At 39.9% G+C, this 17049-nt stretch overlaps 14 non-coding genes across 14 annotated transcripts; all 14 read left to right on the top strand.

The window, feature by feature from the left end:
- Positions 1-412: 412 nt before the first annotated feature.
- On the top strand, positions 413-531 carry LOC140031548 (5S ribosomal RNA). Its single transcript, XR_011835470.1, has one exon. It is a non-coding gene; the product is annotated as a 5S ribosomal RNA (ribosomal RNA).
- A 1135-nt stretch (positions 532-1666) lies between these two features.
- On the top strand, positions 1667-1785 carry LOC140031537 (5S ribosomal RNA). Its single transcript, XR_011835459.1, has one exon. It is a non-coding gene; the product is annotated as a 5S ribosomal RNA (ribosomal RNA).
- A 1135-nt stretch (positions 1786-2920) lies between these two features.
- On the top strand, positions 2921-3039 carry LOC140031526 (5S ribosomal RNA). The gene has a single exon (XR_011835448.1). It is a non-coding gene; the product is annotated as a 5S ribosomal RNA (ribosomal RNA).
- Positions 3040-4174: 1135 nt separating this feature from the next.
- LOC140031514 (5S ribosomal RNA) lies at positions 4175-4293 on the top strand. The gene has a single exon (XR_011835436.1). It is a non-coding gene; the product is annotated as a 5S ribosomal RNA (ribosomal RNA).
- A 1135-nt stretch (positions 4294-5428) lies between these two features.
- Positions 5429-5547, top strand: LOC140031503 (5S ribosomal RNA). The gene has a single exon (XR_011835425.1). It is a non-coding gene; the product is annotated as a 5S ribosomal RNA (ribosomal RNA).
- Positions 5548-6682: 1135 nt separating this feature from the next.
- LOC140031495 (5S ribosomal RNA) lies at positions 6683-6801 on the top strand. Its single transcript, XR_011835417.1, has one exon. It is a non-coding gene; the product is annotated as a 5S ribosomal RNA (ribosomal RNA).
- Positions 6802-7936: 1135 nt separating this feature from the next.
- LOC140031485 (5S ribosomal RNA) lies at positions 7937-8055 on the top strand. Its single transcript, XR_011835407.1, has one exon. It is a non-coding gene; the product is annotated as a 5S ribosomal RNA (ribosomal RNA).
- Positions 8056-9191: 1136 nt separating this feature from the next.
- Positions 9192-9310, top strand: LOC140031474 (5S ribosomal RNA). The gene has a single exon (XR_011835396.1). It is a non-coding gene; the product is annotated as a 5S ribosomal RNA (ribosomal RNA).
- Positions 9311-10445: 1135 nt separating this feature from the next.
- On the top strand, positions 10446-10564 carry LOC140031463 (5S ribosomal RNA). The gene has a single exon (XR_011835385.1). It is a non-coding gene; the product is annotated as a 5S ribosomal RNA (ribosomal RNA).
- Positions 10565-11699: 1135 nt separating this feature from the next.
- Positions 11700-11818, top strand: LOC140031452 (5S ribosomal RNA). Its single transcript, XR_011835374.1, has one exon. It is a non-coding gene; the product is annotated as a 5S ribosomal RNA (ribosomal RNA).
- A 1135-nt stretch (positions 11819-12953) lies between these two features.
- LOC140031444 (5S ribosomal RNA) lies at positions 12954-13072 on the top strand. The gene has a single exon (XR_011835366.1). It is a non-coding gene; the product is annotated as a 5S ribosomal RNA (ribosomal RNA).
- A 1135-nt stretch (positions 13073-14207) lies between these two features.
- LOC140030073 (5S ribosomal RNA) lies at positions 14208-14326 on the top strand. The gene has a single exon (XR_011833987.1). It is a non-coding gene; the product is annotated as a 5S ribosomal RNA (ribosomal RNA).
- Positions 14327-15461: 1135 nt separating this feature from the next.
- On the top strand, positions 15462-15580 carry LOC140030072 (5S ribosomal RNA). The gene has a single exon (XR_011833986.1). It is a non-coding gene; the product is annotated as a 5S ribosomal RNA (ribosomal RNA).
- A 1135-nt stretch (positions 15581-16715) lies between these two features.
- On the top strand, positions 16716-16834 carry LOC140030070 (5S ribosomal RNA). Its single transcript, XR_011833984.1, has one exon. It is a non-coding gene; the product is annotated as a 5S ribosomal RNA (ribosomal RNA).
- The last annotated feature ends 215 nt before the right edge of the window (positions 16835-17049 follow it).

Below are 17049 nucleotides of genomic sequence, written 5' to 3'. Positions count from 1 at the left end.
TAAATTAAAATTAAGTTTCGGGTCATTTCGGGTCGACCCGCCGCCCCGTAAACCTGAAATTTTCGGGTTCGGGTCAGCATACCTGACCCGTCACGGGTTGGCGGGTCGGCGTTCGGGTCAACAGATTTTCTGGCGGGTCTGTTGACCCGAACCCGACCCGCCAACCTGATTTGGACCCGAATTGCCACCCCTAACTGCAAGCGTGAAGGATTGATTTCGTGATAATTTAGAGTTGCGGGATGAGGGAAAAAAACAGGGTGCAAATCAATAACAAAAAAAAATATAAAGTAAATAAATAAAAGGATAAGAGGAAAATGCTTGAATTGACGCTTAAAATGAATTTCGGTCTAGAAAAGCCACACTGCTTCGCAGGACGGGGTAGTTTAAAAGAATAAAGCGAAAGGAACATGGCGGGTGCGATCATACCAGCACTAATGCACCGGATCCCATCAGAACTCCGAAGTTAAGCGTGCTTGGGCGAGAGTAGTACTAGGATGGGTGACCCCCTGGGAAGTCCTCGTGTTGCACCCCTCTCTTTTTTGTTTCGAAATCCAAATTTCCTATTCGTTCTTTATCCTGTAGTAATTTAGCTCCGTCGGAACGATTGCTTAATATTTTGCTTCTTGTCGAAGCGTGAAGGAGGATCTGAAGGCGCGAGACAAATCAGGAACGGTACGGCTCGATCAAAGCCCGGATCGTCGCTCAAATTTGTCGGCGCAAATGTATCACCGCAACTAGGGGTGGCAATTTTCGACACGACCTGAAAACACGACACGAACCTAACACGAAATTAATGGGTTTGGGTTGAGGTTTCGGGAATTCGGGTCAGAATCGGGTTGGACCCGATGAACCCGAAAAGAAAACCGGTCGATTTCGGGTCAACCCGTGGTGACCTGATATGACCCGATATGACCCGTTTACGAATTAAAAATAATTTAATAAACATAAAAATAATTTTATCTAACTAAACTAAGTTATTCTTTTTTTCAAAGGCATTAATTACTTAATCCTAAACGAATTTATTTAATTTGTGTGAAGTTGAAATTATTATACTTGGACAAATAACATATTATATTATTTTTCACTTTTGTATTGTTTTAATTTATTTTATATTTTGCTTGGGATAAAACACTTTTACGGTGTTTAATTTATTTTAGATTTGATTTGGAATCATTTATTTAAATTTTTATTACTTGATTATGTAATTAGTTTTGTGAGAAATTGATTTTATTAGAAATTACAGTGATAAATTAATAAATTAAAATTAAGTTTCGGGTCATTTCGGGTCGACCCGCCGCCCCGTAAACCTGAAATTTTCGGGTTCGGGTCAGCATACCTGACCCGTCACGGGTTGGCGGGTCGGGGTTCGGGTCAACAGATTTTCTGGCGGGTCTGTTGACCCGAACCCGACCCGCCAACCTGATTTGGACCCGAATTGCCACCCCTAACTGCAAGCGTGAAGGATTGATTTCGTGATAATTTAGAGTTGCGGGATGAGGGAAAAAAACAGGGTGCAAATCAATAACAAAAAAAAATATAAAGTAAATAAATAAAAGGATAAGAGGAAAATGCTTGAATTGACGCTTAAAATGAATTTCGGTCTAGAAAAGCCACACTGCTTCGCAGGACGGGGTAGTTTAAAAGAATAAAGCGAAAGGAACATGGCGGGTGCGATCATACCAGCACTAATGCACCGGATCCCATCAGAACTCCGAAGTTAAGCGTGCTTGGGCGAGAGTAGTACTAGGATGGGTGACCCCCTGGGAAGTCCTCGTGTTGCACCCCTCTCTTTTTTGTTTCGAAATCCAAATTTCCTATTCGTTCTTTATCCTGTAGTAATTTAGCTCCGTCGGAACGATTGCTTAATATTTTGCTTCTTGTCGAAGCGTGAAGGAGGATCTGAAGGCGCGAGACAAATCAGGAACGGTACGGCTCGATCAAAGCCCGGATCGTCGCTCAAATTTGTCGGCGCAAATGTATCACCGCAACTAGGGGTGGCAATTTTCGACACGACCTGAAAACACGACACGAACCTAACACGAAATTAATGGGTTTGGGTTGAGGTTTCGGGAATTCGGGTCAGAATCGGGTTGGACCCGATGAACCCGAAAAGAAAACCGGTCGATTTCGGGTCAACCCGTGGTGACCTGATATGACCCGATATGACCCGTTTACGAATTAAAAATAATTTAATAAACATAAAAATAATTTTATCTAACTAAACTAAGTTATTCTTTTTTTCAAAGGCATTAATTACTTAATCCTAAACGAATTTATTTAATTTGTGTGAAGTTGAAATTATTATACTTGGACAAATAACATATTATATTATTTTTCACTTTTGTATTGTTTTAATTTATTTTATATTTTGCTTGGGATAAAACACTTTTACGGTGTTTAATTTATTTTAGATTTGATTTGGAATCATTTATTTAAATTTTTATTACTTGATTATGTAATTAGTTTTGTGAGAAATTGATTTTATTAGAAATTACAGTGATAAATTAATAAATTAAAATTAAGTTTCGGGTCATTTCGGGTCGACCCGCCGCCCCGTAAACCTGAAATTTTCGGGTTCGGGTCAGCATACCTGACCCGTCACGGGTTGGCGGGTCGGCGTTCGGGTCAACAGATTTTCTGGCGGGTCTGTTGACCCGAACCCGACCCGCCAACCTGATTTGGACCCGAATTGCCACCCCTAACTGCAAGCGTGAAGGATTGATTTCGTGATAATTTAGAGTTGCGGGATGAGGGAAAAAAACAGGGTGCAAATCAATAACAAAAAAAAATATAAAGTAAATAAATAAAAGGATAAGAGGAAAATGCTTGAATTGACGCTTAAAATGAATTTCGGTCTAGAAAAGCCACACTGCTTCGCAGGACGGGGTAGTTTAAAAGAATAAAGCGAAAGGAACATGGCGGGTGCGATCATACCAGCACTAATGCACCGGATCCCATCAGAACTCCGAAGTTAAGCGTGCTTGGGCGAGAGTAGTACTAGGATGGGTGACCCCCTGGGAAGTCCTCGTGTTGCACCCCTCTCTTTTTTGTTTCGAAATCCAAATTTCCTATTCGTTCTTTATCCTGTAGTAATTTAGCTCCGTCGGAACGATTGCTTAATATTTTGCTTCTTGTCGAAGCGTGAAGGAGGATCTGAAGGCGCGAGACAAATCAGGAACGGTACGGCTCGATCAAAGCCCGGATCGTCGCTCAAATTTGTCGGCGCAAATGTATCACCGCAACTAGGGGTGGCAATTTTCGACACGACCTGAAAACACGACACGAACCTAACACGAAATTAATGGGTTTGGGTTGAGGTTTCGGGAATTCGGGTCAGAATCGGGTTGGACCCGATGAACCCGAAAAGAAAACCGGTCGATTTCGGGTCAACCCGTGGTGACCTGATATGACCCGATATGACCCGTTTACGAATTAAAAATAATTTAATAAACATAAAAATAATTTTATCTAACTAAACTAAGTTATTCTTTTTTTCAAAGGCATTAATTACTTAATCCTAAACGAATTTATTTAATTTGTGTGAAGTTGAAATTATTATACTTGGACAAATAATATATTATATTATTTTTCACTTTTGTATTGTTTTAATTTATTTTATATTTTGCTTGGGATAAAACACTTTTACGGTGTTTAATTTATTTTAGATTTGATTTGGAATCATTTATTTAAATTTTTATTACTTGATTATGTAATTAGTTTTGTGAGAAATTGATTTTATTAGAAATTACAGTGATAAATTAATAAATTAAAATTAAGTTTCGGGTCATTTCGGGTCGACCCGCCGCCCCGTAAACCTGAAATTTTCGGGTTCGGGTCAGCATACCTGACCCGTCACGGGTTGGCGGGTCGGGGTTCGGGTCAACAGATTTTCTGGCGGGTCTGTTGACCCGAACCCGACCCGCCAACCTGATTTGGACCCGAATTGCCACCCCTAACTGCAAGCGTGAAGGATTGATTTCGTGATAATTTAGAGTTGCGGGATGAGGGAAAAAAACAGGGTGCAAATCAATAACAAAAAAAAATATAAAGTAAATAAATAAAAGGATAAGAGGAAAATGATTGAATTGACGCTTAAAATGAATTTCGGTCTAGAAAAGCCACACTGCTTCGCAGGACGGGGTAGTTTAAAAGAATAAAGCGAAAGGAACATGGCGGGTGCGATCATACCAGCACTAATGCACCGGATCCCATCAGAACTCCGAAGTTAAGCGTGCTTGGGCGAGAGTAGTACTAGGATGGGTGACCCCCTGGGAAGTCCTCGTGTTGCACCCCTCTCTTTTTTGTTTCGAAATCCAAATTTCCTATTCGTTCTTTATCCTGTAGTAATTTAGCTCCGTCGGAACGATTGCTTAATATTTTGCTTCTTGTCGAAGCGTGAAGGAGGATCTGAAGGCGCGAGACAAATCAGGAACGGTACGGCTCGATCAAAGCCCGGATCGTCGCTCAAATTTGTCGGCGCAAATGTATCACCGCAACTAGGGGTGGCAATTTTCGACACGACCTGAAAACACGACACGAACCTAACACGAAATTAATGGGTTTGGGTTGAGGTTTCGGGAATTCGGGTCAGAATCGGGTTGGACCCGATGAACCCGAAAAGAAAACCGGTCGATTTCGGGTCAACCCGTGGTGACCTGATATGACCCGATATGACCCGTTTACGAATTAAAAATAATTTAATAAACATAAAAATAATTTTATCTAACTAAACTAAGTTATTCTTTTTTTCAAAGGCATTAATTACTTAATCCTAAACGAATTTATTTAATTTGTGTGAAGTTGAAATTATTATACTTGGACAAATAACATATTATATTATTTTTCACTTTTGTATTGTTTTAATTTATTTTATATTTTGCTTGGGATAAAACACTTTTACGGTGTTTAATTTATTTTAGATTTGATTTGGAATCATTTATTTAAATTTTTATTACTTGATTATGTAATTAGTTTTGTGAGAAATTGATTTTATTAGAAATTACAGTGATAAATTAATAAATTAAAATTAAGTTTCGGGTCATTTCGGGTCGACCCGCCGCCCCGTAAACCTGAAATTTTCGGGTTCGGGTCAGCATACCTGACCCGTCACGGGTTGGCGGGTCGGGGTTCGGGTCAACAGATTTTCTGGCGGGTCTGTTGACCCGAACCCGACCCGCCAACCTGATTTGGACCCGAATTGCCACCCCTAACTGCAAGCGTGAAGGATTGATTTCGTGATAATTTAGAGTTGCGGGATGAGGGAAAAAAACAGGGTGCAAATCAATAACAAAAAAAAATATAAAGTAAATAAATAAAAGGATAAGAGGAAAATGCTTGAATTGACGCTTAAAATGAATTTCGGTCTAGAAAAGCCACACTGCTTCGCAGGACGGGGTAGTTTAAAAGAATAAAGCGAAAGGAACATGGCGGGTGCGATCATACCAGCACTAATGCACCGGATCCCATCAGAACTCCGAAGTTAAGCGTGCTTGGGCGAGAGTAGTACTAGGATGGGTGACCCCCTGGGAAGTCCTCGTGTTGCACCCCTCTCTTTTTTGTTTCGAAATCCAAATTTCCTATTCGTTCTTTATCCTGTAGTAATTTAGCTCCGTCGGAACGATTGCTTAATATTTTGCTTCTTGTCGAAGCGTGAAGGAGGATCTGAAGGCGCGAGACAAATCAGGAACGGTACGGCTCGATCAAAGCCCGGATCGTCGCTCAAATTTGTCGGCGCAAATGTATCACCGCAACTAGGGGTGGCAATTTTCGACACGACCTGAAAACACGACACGAACCTAACACGAAATTAATGGGTTTGGGTTGAGGTTTCGGGAATTCGGGTCAGAATCGGGTTGGACCCGATGAACCCGAAAAGAAAACCGGTCGATTTCGGGTCAACCCGTGGTGACCTGATATGACCCGATATGACCCGTTTACGAATTAAAAATAATTTAATAAACATAAAAATAATTTTATCTAACTAAACTAAGTTATTCTTTTTTTCAAAGGCATTAATTACTTAATCCTAAACGAATTTATTTAATTTGTGTGAAGTTGAAATTATTATACTTGGACAAATAACATATTATATTATTTTTCACTTTTGTATTGTTTTAATTTATTTTATATTTTGCTTGGGATAAAACACTTTTACGGTGTTTAATTTATTTTAGATTTGATTTGGAATCATTTATTTAAATTTTTATTACTTGATTATGTAATTAGTTTTGTGAGAAATTGATTTTATTAGAAATTACAGTGATAAATTAATAAATTAAAATTAAGTTTCGGGTCATTTCGGGTCGACCCGCCGCCCCGTAAACCTGAAATTTTCGGGTTCGGGTCAGCATACCTGACCCGTCACGGGTTGGCGGGTCGGGGTTCGGGTCAACAGATTTTCTGGCGGGTCTGTTGACCCGAACCCGACCCGCCAACCTGATTTGGACCCGAATTGCCACCCCTAACTGCAAGCGTGAAGGATTGATTTCGTGATAATTTAGAGTTGCGGGATGAGGGAAAAAAACAGGGTGCAAATCAATAACAAAAAAAAATATAAAGTAAATAAATAAAAGGATAAGAGGAAAATGCTTGAATTGACGCTTAAAATGAATTTCGGTCTAGAAAAGCCACACTGCTTCGCAGGACGGGGTAGTTTAAAAGAATAAAGCGAAAGGAACATGGCGGGTGCGATCATACCAGCACTAATGCACCGGATCCCATCAGAACTCCGAAGTTAAGCGTGCTTGGGCGAGAGTAGTACTAGGATGGGTGACCCCCTGGGAAGTCCTCGTGTTGCACCCCTCTCTTTTTTGTTTCGAAATCCAAATTTCCTATTCGTTCTTTATCCTGTAGTAATTTAGCTCCGTCGGAACGATTGCTTAATATTTTGCTTCTTGTCGAAGCGTGAAGGAGGATCTGAAGGCGCGAGACAAATCAGGAACGGTACGGCTCGATCAAAGCCCGGATCGTCGCTCAAATTTGTCGGCGCAAATGTATCACCGCAACTAGGGGTGGCAATTTTCGACACGACCTGAAAACACGACACGAACCTAACACGAAATTAATGGGTTTGGGTTGAGGTTTCGGGAATTCGGGTCAGAATCGGGTTGGACCCGATGAACCCGAAAAGAAAACCGGTCGATTTCGGGTCAACCCGTGGTGACCTGATATGACCCGATATGACCCGTTTACGAATTAAAAATAATTTAATAAACATAAAAATAATTTTATCTAACTAAACTAAGTTATTCTTTTTTTCAAAGGCATTAATTACTTAATCCTAAACGAATTTATTTAATTTGTGTGAAGTTGAAATTATTATACTTGGACAAATAACATATTATATTATTTTTCACTTTTGTATTGTTTTAATTTATTTTATATTTTGCTTGGGATAAAACACTTTTACGGTGTTTAATTTATTTTAGATTTGATTTGGAATCATTTATTTAAATTTTTATTACTTGATTATGTAATTAGTTTTGTGAGAAATTGATTTTATTAGAAATTACAGTGATAAATTAATAAATTAAAATTAAGTTTCGGGTCATTTCGGGTCGACCCGCCGCCCCGTAAACCTGAAATTTTCGGGTTCGGGTCAGCATACCTGACCCGTCACGGGTTGGCGGGTCGGGGTTCGGGTCAACAGATTTTCTGGCGGGTCTGTTGACCCGAACCCGACCCGCCAACCTGATTTGGACCCGAATTGCCACCCCTAACTGCAAGCGTGAAGGATTGATTTCGTGATAATTTAGAGTTGCGGGATGAGGGAAAAAAACAGGGTGCAAATCAATAACAAAAAAAAATATAAAGTAAATAAATAAAAGGATAAGAGGAAAATGATTGAATTGACGCTTAAAATGAATTTCGGTCTAGAAAAGCCACACTGCTTCGCAGGACGGGGTAGTTTAAAAGAATAAAGCGAAAGGAACATGGCGGGTGCGATCATACCAGCACTAATGCACCGGATCCCATCAGAACTCCGAAGTTAAGCGTGCTTGGGCGAGAGTAGTACTAGGATGGGTGACCCCCTGGGAAGTCCTCGTGTTGCACCCCTCTCTTTTTTGTTTCGAAATCCAAATTTCCTATTCGTTCTTTATCCTGTAGTAATTTAGCTCCGTCGGAACGATTGCTTAATATTTTGCTTCTTGTCGAAGCGTGAAGGAGGATCTGAAGGCGCGAGACAAATCAGGAACGGTACGGCTCGATCAAAGCCCGGATCGTCGCTCAAATTTGTCGGCGCAAATGTATCACCGCAACTAGGGGTGGCAATTTTCGACACGACCTGAAAACACGACACGAACCTAACACGAAATTAATGGGTTTGGGTTGAGGTTTCGGGAATTCGGGTCAGAATCGGGTTGGACCCGATGAACCCGAAAAGAAAACCGGTCGATTTCGGGTCAACCCGTGGTGACCTGATATGACCCGATATGACCCGTTTACGAATTAAAAATAATTTAATAAACATAAAAATAATTTTATCTAACTAAACTAAGTTATTCTTTTTTTCAAAGGCATTAATTACTTAATCCTAAACGAATTTATTTAATTTGTGTGAAGTTGAAATTATTATACTTGGACAAATAACATATTATATTATTTTTCACTTTTGTATTGTTTTAATTTATTTTATATTTTGCTTGGGATAAAACACTTTTACGGTGTTTAATTTATTTTAGATTTGATTTGGAATCATTTATTTAAATTTTTATTACTTGATTATGTAATTAGTTTTGTGAGAAATTGATTTTATTAGAAATTACAGTGATAAATTAATAAATTAAAATTAAGTTTCGGGTCATTTCGGGTCGACCCGCCGCCCCGTAAACCTGAAATTTTCGGGTTCGGGTCAGCATACCTGACCCGTCACGGGTTGGCGGGTCGGGGTTCGGGTCAACAGATTTTCTGGCGGGTCTGTTGACCCGAACCCGACCCGCCAACCTGATTTGGACCCGAATTGCCACCCCTAACTGCAAGCGTGAAGGATTGATTTCATGATAATTTAGAGTTGCGGGATGAGGGAAAAAAACAGGGTGCAAATCAATAACAAAAAAAAATTATAAAGTAAATAAATAAAAGGATAAGAGGAAAATGCTTGAATTGACGCTTAAAATGAATTTCGGTCTAGAAAAGCCACACTGCTTCGCAGGACGGGGTAGTTTAAAAGAATAAAGCGAAAGGAACATGGCGGGTGCGATCATACCAGCACTAATGCACCGGATCCCATCAGAACTCCGAAGTTAAGCGTGCTTGGGCGAGAGTAGTACTAGGATGGGTGACCCCCTGGGAAGTCCTCGTGTTGCACCCCTCTCTTTTTTGTTTCGAAATCCAAATTTCCTATTCGTTCTTTATCCTGTAGTAATTTAGCTCCGTCGGAACGATTGCTTAATATTTTGCTTCTTGTCGAAGCGTGAAGGAGGATCTGAAGGCGCGAGACAAATCAGGAACGGTACGGCTCGATCAAAGCCCGGATCGTCGCTCAAATTTGTCGGCGCAAATGTATCACCGCAACTAGGGGTGGCAATTTTCGACACGACCTGAAAACACGACACGAACCTAACACGAAATTAATGGGTTTGGGTTGAGGTTTCGGGAATTCGGGTCAGAATCGGGTTGGACCCGATGAACCCGAAAAGAAAACCGGTCGATTTCGGGTCAACCCGTGGTGACCTGATATGACCCGATATGACCCGTTTACGAATTAAAAATAATTTAATAAACATAAAAATAATTTTATCTAACTAAACTAAGTTATTCTTTTTTTCAAAGGCATTAATTACTTAATCCTAAACGAATTTATTTAATTTGTGTGAAGTTGAAATTATTATACTTGGACAAATAATATATTATATTATTTTTCACTTTTGTATTGTTTTAATTTATTTTATATTTTGCTTGGGATAAAACACTTTTACGGTGTTTAATTTATTTTAGATTTGATTTGGAATCATTTATTTAAATTTTTATTACTTGATTATGTAATTAGTTTTGTGAGAAATTGATTTTATTAGAAATTACAGTGATAAATTAATAAATTAAAATTAAGTTTCGGGTCATTTCGGGTCGACCCGCCGCCCCGTAAACCTGAAATTTTCGGGTTCGGGTCAGCATACCTGACCCGTCACGGGTTGGCGGGTCGGGGTTCGGGTCAACAGATTTTCTGGCGGGTCTGTTGACCCGAACCCGACCCGCCAACCTGATTTGGACCCGAATTGCCACCCCTAACTGCAAGCGTGAAGGATTGATTTCATGATAATTTAGAGTTGCGGGATGAGGGAAAAAAACAGGGTGCAAATCAATAACAAAAAAAAATATAAAGTAAATAAATAAAAGGATAAGAGGAAAATGCTTGAATTGACGCTTAAAATGAATTTCGGTCTAGAAAAGCCACACTGCTTCGCAGGACGGGGTAGTTTAAAAGAATAAAGCGAAAGGAACATGGCGGGTGCGATCATACCAGCACTAATGCACCGGATCCCATCAGAACTCCGAAGTTAAGCGTGCTTGGGCGAGAGTAGTACTAGGATGGGTGACCCCCTGGGAAGTCCTCGTGTTGCACCCCTCTCTTTTTTGTTTCGAAATCCAAATTTCCTATTCGTTCTTTATCCTGTAGTAATTTAGCTCCGTCGGAACGATTGCTTAATATTTTGCTTCTTGTCGAAGCGTGAAGGAGGATCTGAAGGCGCGAGACAAATCAGGAACGGTACGGCTCGATCAAAGCCCGGATCGTCGCTCAAATTTGTCGGCGCAAATGTATCACCGCAACTAGGGGTGGCAATTTTCGACACGACCTGAAAACACGACACGAACCTAACACGAAATTAATGGGTTTGGGTTGAGGTTTCGGGAATTCGGGTCAGAATCGGGTTGGACCCGATGAACCCGAAAAGAAAACCGGTCGATTTCGGGTCAACCCGTGGTGACCTGATATGACCCGATATGACCCGTTTACGAATTAAAAATAATTTAATAAACATAAAAATAATTTTATCTAACTAAACTAAGTTATTCTTTTTTTCAAAGGCATTAATTACTTAATCCTAAACGAATTTATTTAATTTGTGTGAAGTTGAAATTATTATACTTGGACAAATAATATATTATATTATTTTTCACTTTTGTATTGTTTTAATTTATTTTATATTTTGCTTGGGATAAAACACTTTTACGGTGTTTAATTTATTTTAGATTTGATTTGGAATCATTTATTTAAATTTTTATTACTTGATTATGTAATTAGTTTTGTGAGAAATTGATTTTATTAGAAATTACAGTGATAAATTAATAAATTAAAATTAAGTTTCGGGTCATTTCGGGTCGACCCGCCGCCCCGTAAACCTGAAATTTTCGGGTTCGGGTCAGCATACCTGACCCGTCACGGGTTGGCGGGTCGGGGTTCGGGTCAACAGATTTTCTGGCGGGTCTGTTGACCCGAACCCGACCCGCCAACCTGATTTGGACCCGAATTGCCACCCCTAACTGCAAGCGTGAAGGATTGATTTCATGATAATTTAGAGTTGCGGGATGAGGGAAAAAAACAGGGTGCAAATCAATAACAAAAAAAAATATAAAGTAAATAAATAAAAGGATAAGAGGAAAATGCTTGAATTGACGCTTAAAATGAATTTCGGTCTAGAAAAGCCACACTGCTTCGCAGGACGGGGTAGTTTAAAAGAATAAAGCGAAAGGAACATGGCGGGTGCGATCATACCAGCACTAATGCACCGGATCCCATCAGAACTCCGAAGTTAAGCGTGCTTGGGCGAGAGTAGTACTAGGATGGGTGACCCCCTGGGAAGTCCTCGTGTTGCACCCCTCTCTTTTTTGTTTCGAAATCCAAATTTCCTATTCGTTCTTTATCCTGTAGTAATTTAGCTCCGTCGGAACGATTGCTTAATATTTTGCTTCTTGTCGAAGCGTGAAGGAGGATCTGAAGGCGCGAGACAAATCAGGAACGGTACGGCTCGATCAAAGCCCGGATCGTCGCTCAAATTTGTCGGCGCAAATGTATCACCGCAACTAGGGGTGGCAATTTTCGACACGACCTGAAAACACGACACGAACCTAACACGAAATTAATGGGTTTGGGTTGAGGTTTCGGGAATTCGGGTCAGAATCGGGTTGGACCCGATGAACCCGAAAAGAAAACCGGTCGATTTCGGGTCAACCCGTGGTGACCTGATATGACCCGATATGACCCGTTTACGAATTAAAAATAATTTAATAAACATAAAAATAATTTTATCTAACTAAACTAAGTTATTCTTTTTTTCAAAGGCATTAATTACTTAATCCTAAACGAATTTATTTAATTTGTGTGAAGTTGAAATTATTATACTTGGACAAATAATATATTATATTATTTTTCACTTTTGTATTGTTTTAATTTATTTTATATTTTGCTTGGGATAAAACACTTTTACGGTGTTTAATTTATTTTAGATTTGATTTGGAATCATTTATTTAAATTTTTATTACTTGATTATGTAATTAGTTTTGTGAGAAATTGATTTTATTAGAAATTACAGTGATAAATTAATAAATTAAAATTAAGTTTCGGGTCATTTCGGGTCGACCCGCCGCCCCGTAAACCTGAAATTTTCGGGTTCGGGTCAGCATACCTGACCCGTCACGGGTTGGCGGGTCGGGGTTCGGGTCAACAGATTTTCTGGCGGGTCTGTTGACCCGAACCCGACCCGCCAACCTGATTTGGACCCGAATTGCCACCCCTAACTGCAAGCGTGAAGGATTGATTTCGTGATAATTTAGAGTTGCGGGATGAGGGAAAAAAACAGGGTGCAAATCAATAACAAAAAAAAATATAAAGTAAATAAATAAAAGGATAAGAGGAAAATGCTTGAATTGACGCTTAAAATGAATTTCGGTCTAGAAAAGCCACACTGCTTCGCAGGACGGGGTAGTTTAAAAGAATAAAGCGAAAGGAACATGGCGGGTGCGATCATACCAGCACTAATGCACCGGATCCCATCAGAACTCCGAAGTTAAGCGTGCTTGGGCGAGAGTAGTACTAGGATGGGTGACCCCCTGGGAAGTCCTCGTGTTGCACCCCTCTCTTTTTTGTTTCGAAATCCAAATTTCCTATTCGTTCTTTATCCTGTAGTAATTTAGCTCCGTCGGAACGATTGCTTAATATTTTGCTTCTTGTCGAAGCGTGAAGGAGGATCTGAAGGCGCGAGACAAATCAGGAACGGTACGGCTCGATCAAAGCCCGGATCGTCGCTCAAATTTGTCGGCGCAAATGTATCACCGCAACTAGGGGTGGCAATTTTCGACACGACCTGAAAACACGACACGAACCTAACACGAAATTAATGGGTTTGGGTTGAGGTTTCGGGAATTCGGGTCAGAATCGGGTTGGACCCGATGAACCCGAAAAGAAAACCGGTCGATTTCGGGTCAACCCGTGGTGACCTGATATGACCCGATATGACCCGTTTACGAATTAAAAATAATTTAATAAACATAAAAATAATTTTATCTAACTAAACTAAGTTATTCTTTTTTTCAAAGGCATTAATTACTTAATCCTAAACGAATTTATTTAATTTGTGTGAAGTTGAAATTATTATACTTGGACAAATAATATATTATATTATTTTTCACTTTTGTATTGTTTTAATTTATTTTATATTTTGCTTGGGATAAAACACTTTTACGGTGTTTAATTTATTTTAGATTTGATTTGGAATCATTTATTTAAATTTTTATTACTTGATTATGTAATTAGTTTTGTGAGAAATTGATTTTATTAGAAATTACAGTGATAAATTAATAAATTAAAATTAAGTTTCGGGTCATTTCGGGTCGACCCGCCGCCCCGTAAACCTGAAATTTTCGGGTTCGGGTCAGCATACCTGACCCGTCACGGGTTGGCGGGTCGGGGTTCGGGTCAACAGATTTTCTGGCGGGTCTGTTGACCCGAACCCGACCCGCCAACCTGATTTGGACCCGAATTGCCACCCCTAACTGCAAGCGTGAAGGATTGATTTCATGATAATTTAGAGTTGCGGGATGAGGGAAAAAAACAGGGTGCAAATCAATAACAAAAAAAAATATAAAGTAAATAAATAAAAGGATAAGAGGAAAATGCTTGAATTGACGCTTAAAATGAATTTCGGTCTACAAAACCCACACTGCTTCGCAGGACGGGGTAGTTTAAAAGAATAAAGCGAAAGGAACATGGCGGGTGCGATCATACCAGCACTAATGCACCGGATCCCATCAGAACTCCGAAGTTAAGCGTGCTTGGGCGAGAGTAGTACTAGGTTGGGTGACCCCCTGGGAAGTCCTCGTGTTGCACCCCTCTCTTTTTTGTTTCGAAATCCAAATTTCCTATTCGTTCTTTATCCTGTAGTAATTTAGCTCCGTCGGAACGATTGCTTAATAGTTTGCTTCTTGTCGAAGCGTGAAGGAGGATCTGAAGGCGCGAGACAAATCAGGAACGGTACGGCTCGATCAAAGCCCGGATCGTCGCTCAAATTTGTCGGCGCAAATGTATCACCGCAACTAGGGGTGGCAATTTTCGACACGACCTGAAAACACGACACGAACCTAACACGAAATTAATGGGTTTGGGTTGAGGTTTCGGGAATTCGGGTCAGAATCGGGTTGGACCCGATGAACCCGAAAAGAAAACCGGTCGATTTCGGGTCAACCCGTGGTGACCTGATATGACCCGATATGACCCGTTTACGAATTAAAAATAATTTAATAAACATAAAAATAATTTTATCTAACTAAACTAAGTTATTCTTTTTTTCAAAGGCATTAATTACTTAATCCTAAACGAATTTATTTAATTTGTGTGAAGTTGAAATTATTATACTTGGACAAATAATATATTATATTATTTTTCACTTTTGTATTGTTTTAATTTATTTTATATTTTGCTTGGGATAAAACACTTTTACGGTGTTTAATTTATTTTAGATTTGATTTGGAATCATTTATTTAAATTTTTATTACTTGATTATGTAATTAGTTTTGTGAGAAATTGATTTTATTAGAAATTACAGTGATAAATTAATAAATTAAAATTAAGTTTCGGGTCATTTCGGGTCGACCCGCCGCCCCGTAAACCTGAAATTTTCGGGTTCGGGTCAGCATACCTGACCCGTCACGGGTTGGCGGGTCGGGGTTCGGGTCAACAGATTTTCTGGCGGGTCTGTTGACCCGAACCCGACCCGCCAACCTGATTTGGACCCGAATTGCCACCCCTAACTGCAAGCGTGAAGGATTGATTTCATGATAATTTAGAGTTGCGGGATGAGGGAAAAAAACAGGGTGCAAATCAATAACAAAAAAAAATATAAAGTAAATAAATAAATGGATAAGAGGAAAATGCTTGAATTGACGCTTAAAATGAATTTCGGTCTACAAAACCCACACTGCTTCGCAGGACGGGGTAGTTTAAAAGAATAAAGCGAAAGGAACATGGCGGGTGCGATCATACCAGCACTAATGCACCGGATCCCATCAGAACTCCGAAGTTAAGCGTGCTTGGGCGAGAGTAGTACTAGGTTGGGTGACCCCCTGGGAAGTCCTCGTGTTGCACCCCTCTCTTTTTTGTTTCGAAATCCAAATTTCCTATTCGTTCTTTATCCTGTAGTAATTTAGCTCCGTCGGAACGATTGCTTAATAGTTTGCTTCTTGTCGAAGCGTGAAGGAGGATCTGAAGGCGCGAGACAAATCAGGAACGGTACGGCTCGATCAAAGCCCGGATCGTCGCTCAAATTTGTCGGCGCAAATGTATCACCGCAACTAGGGGTGGCAATTTTCGACACGACCTGAAAACACGACACGAACCTAACACGAAATTAATGGGTTTGGGTTGAGGTTTCGGGAATTCGGGTCAGAATCGGGTTGGACCCGATGAACCCGAAAAGAAAACCGGTCGATTTCGGGTCAACCCGTGGTGACCTGATATGACCCGATATGACCCGTTTACGAATTAAAAATAATTTAATAAACATAAAAATAATTTTATCTAACTAAACTAAGTTATTCTTTTTTTCAAAGGCATTAATTACTTAATCCTAAACGAATTTATTTAATTTGTGTGAAGTTGAAATTATTATACTTGGACAAATAATATATTATATTATTTTTCACTTTTGTATTGTTTTAATTTATTTTATATTTTGCTTGGGATAAAACACTTTTACGGTGTTTAATTTATTTTAGATTTGATTTGGAATCATTTATTTAAATTTTTATTACTTGATTATGTAATTAGTTTTGTGAGAAATTGATTTTATTAGAAATTACAGTGATAAATTAATAAATTAAAATTAAGTTTCGGGTCATTTCGGGTCGACCCGCCGCCCCGTAAACCTGAAATTTTCGGGTTCGGGTCAGCATACCTGACCCGTCACGGGTTGGCGGGTCGGGGTTCGGGTCAACAGATTTTCTGGCGGGTCTGTTGACCCGAACCCGACCCGCCAACCTGATTTGGACCCGAATTGCCACCCCTAACTGCAAGCGTGAAGGATTGATTTCATGATAATTTAGAGTTGCGGGATGAGGGAAAAAAACAGGGTGCAAATCAATAACAAAAAAAAATATAAAGTAAATAAATAAATGGATAAGAGGAAAATGCTTGAATTGACGCTTAAAATGAATTTCGGTCTACAAAACCCACACTGCTTCGCAGGACGGGGTAGTTTAAAAGAATAAAGCGAAAGGAACATGGCGGGTGCGATCATACCAGCACTAATGCACCGGATCCCATCAGAACTCCGAAGTTAAGCGTGCTTGGGCGAGAGTAGTACTAGGTTGGGTGACCCCCTGGGAAGTCCTCGTGTTGCACCCCTCTCTTTTTTGTTTCGAAATCCAAATTTCCTATTCGTTCTTTATCCTGTAGTAATTTAGCTCCGTCGGAACGATTGCTTAATAGTTTGCTTCTTGTCGAAGCGTGAAGGAGGATCTGAAGGCGCGAGACAAATCAGGAACGGTACGGCTCGATCAAAGCCCGGATCGTCGCTCAAATTTGTCGGCGCAAATGTATCACCGCAACTAGGGGTGGCA

The sequence above is a fragment of the Coffea arabica genome, chromosome 11e (genome assembly GCF_036785885.1).
Source record: "Coffea arabica cultivar ET-39 chromosome 11e, Coffea Arabica ET-39 HiFi, whole genome shotgun sequence".
Classification (NCBI taxonomy): Eukaryota; Viridiplantae; Streptophyta; class Magnoliopsida; order Gentianales; family Rubiaceae; genus Coffea; species Coffea arabica.
This window is presented reverse-complemented; position numbering and strand designations above follow the sequence as displayed.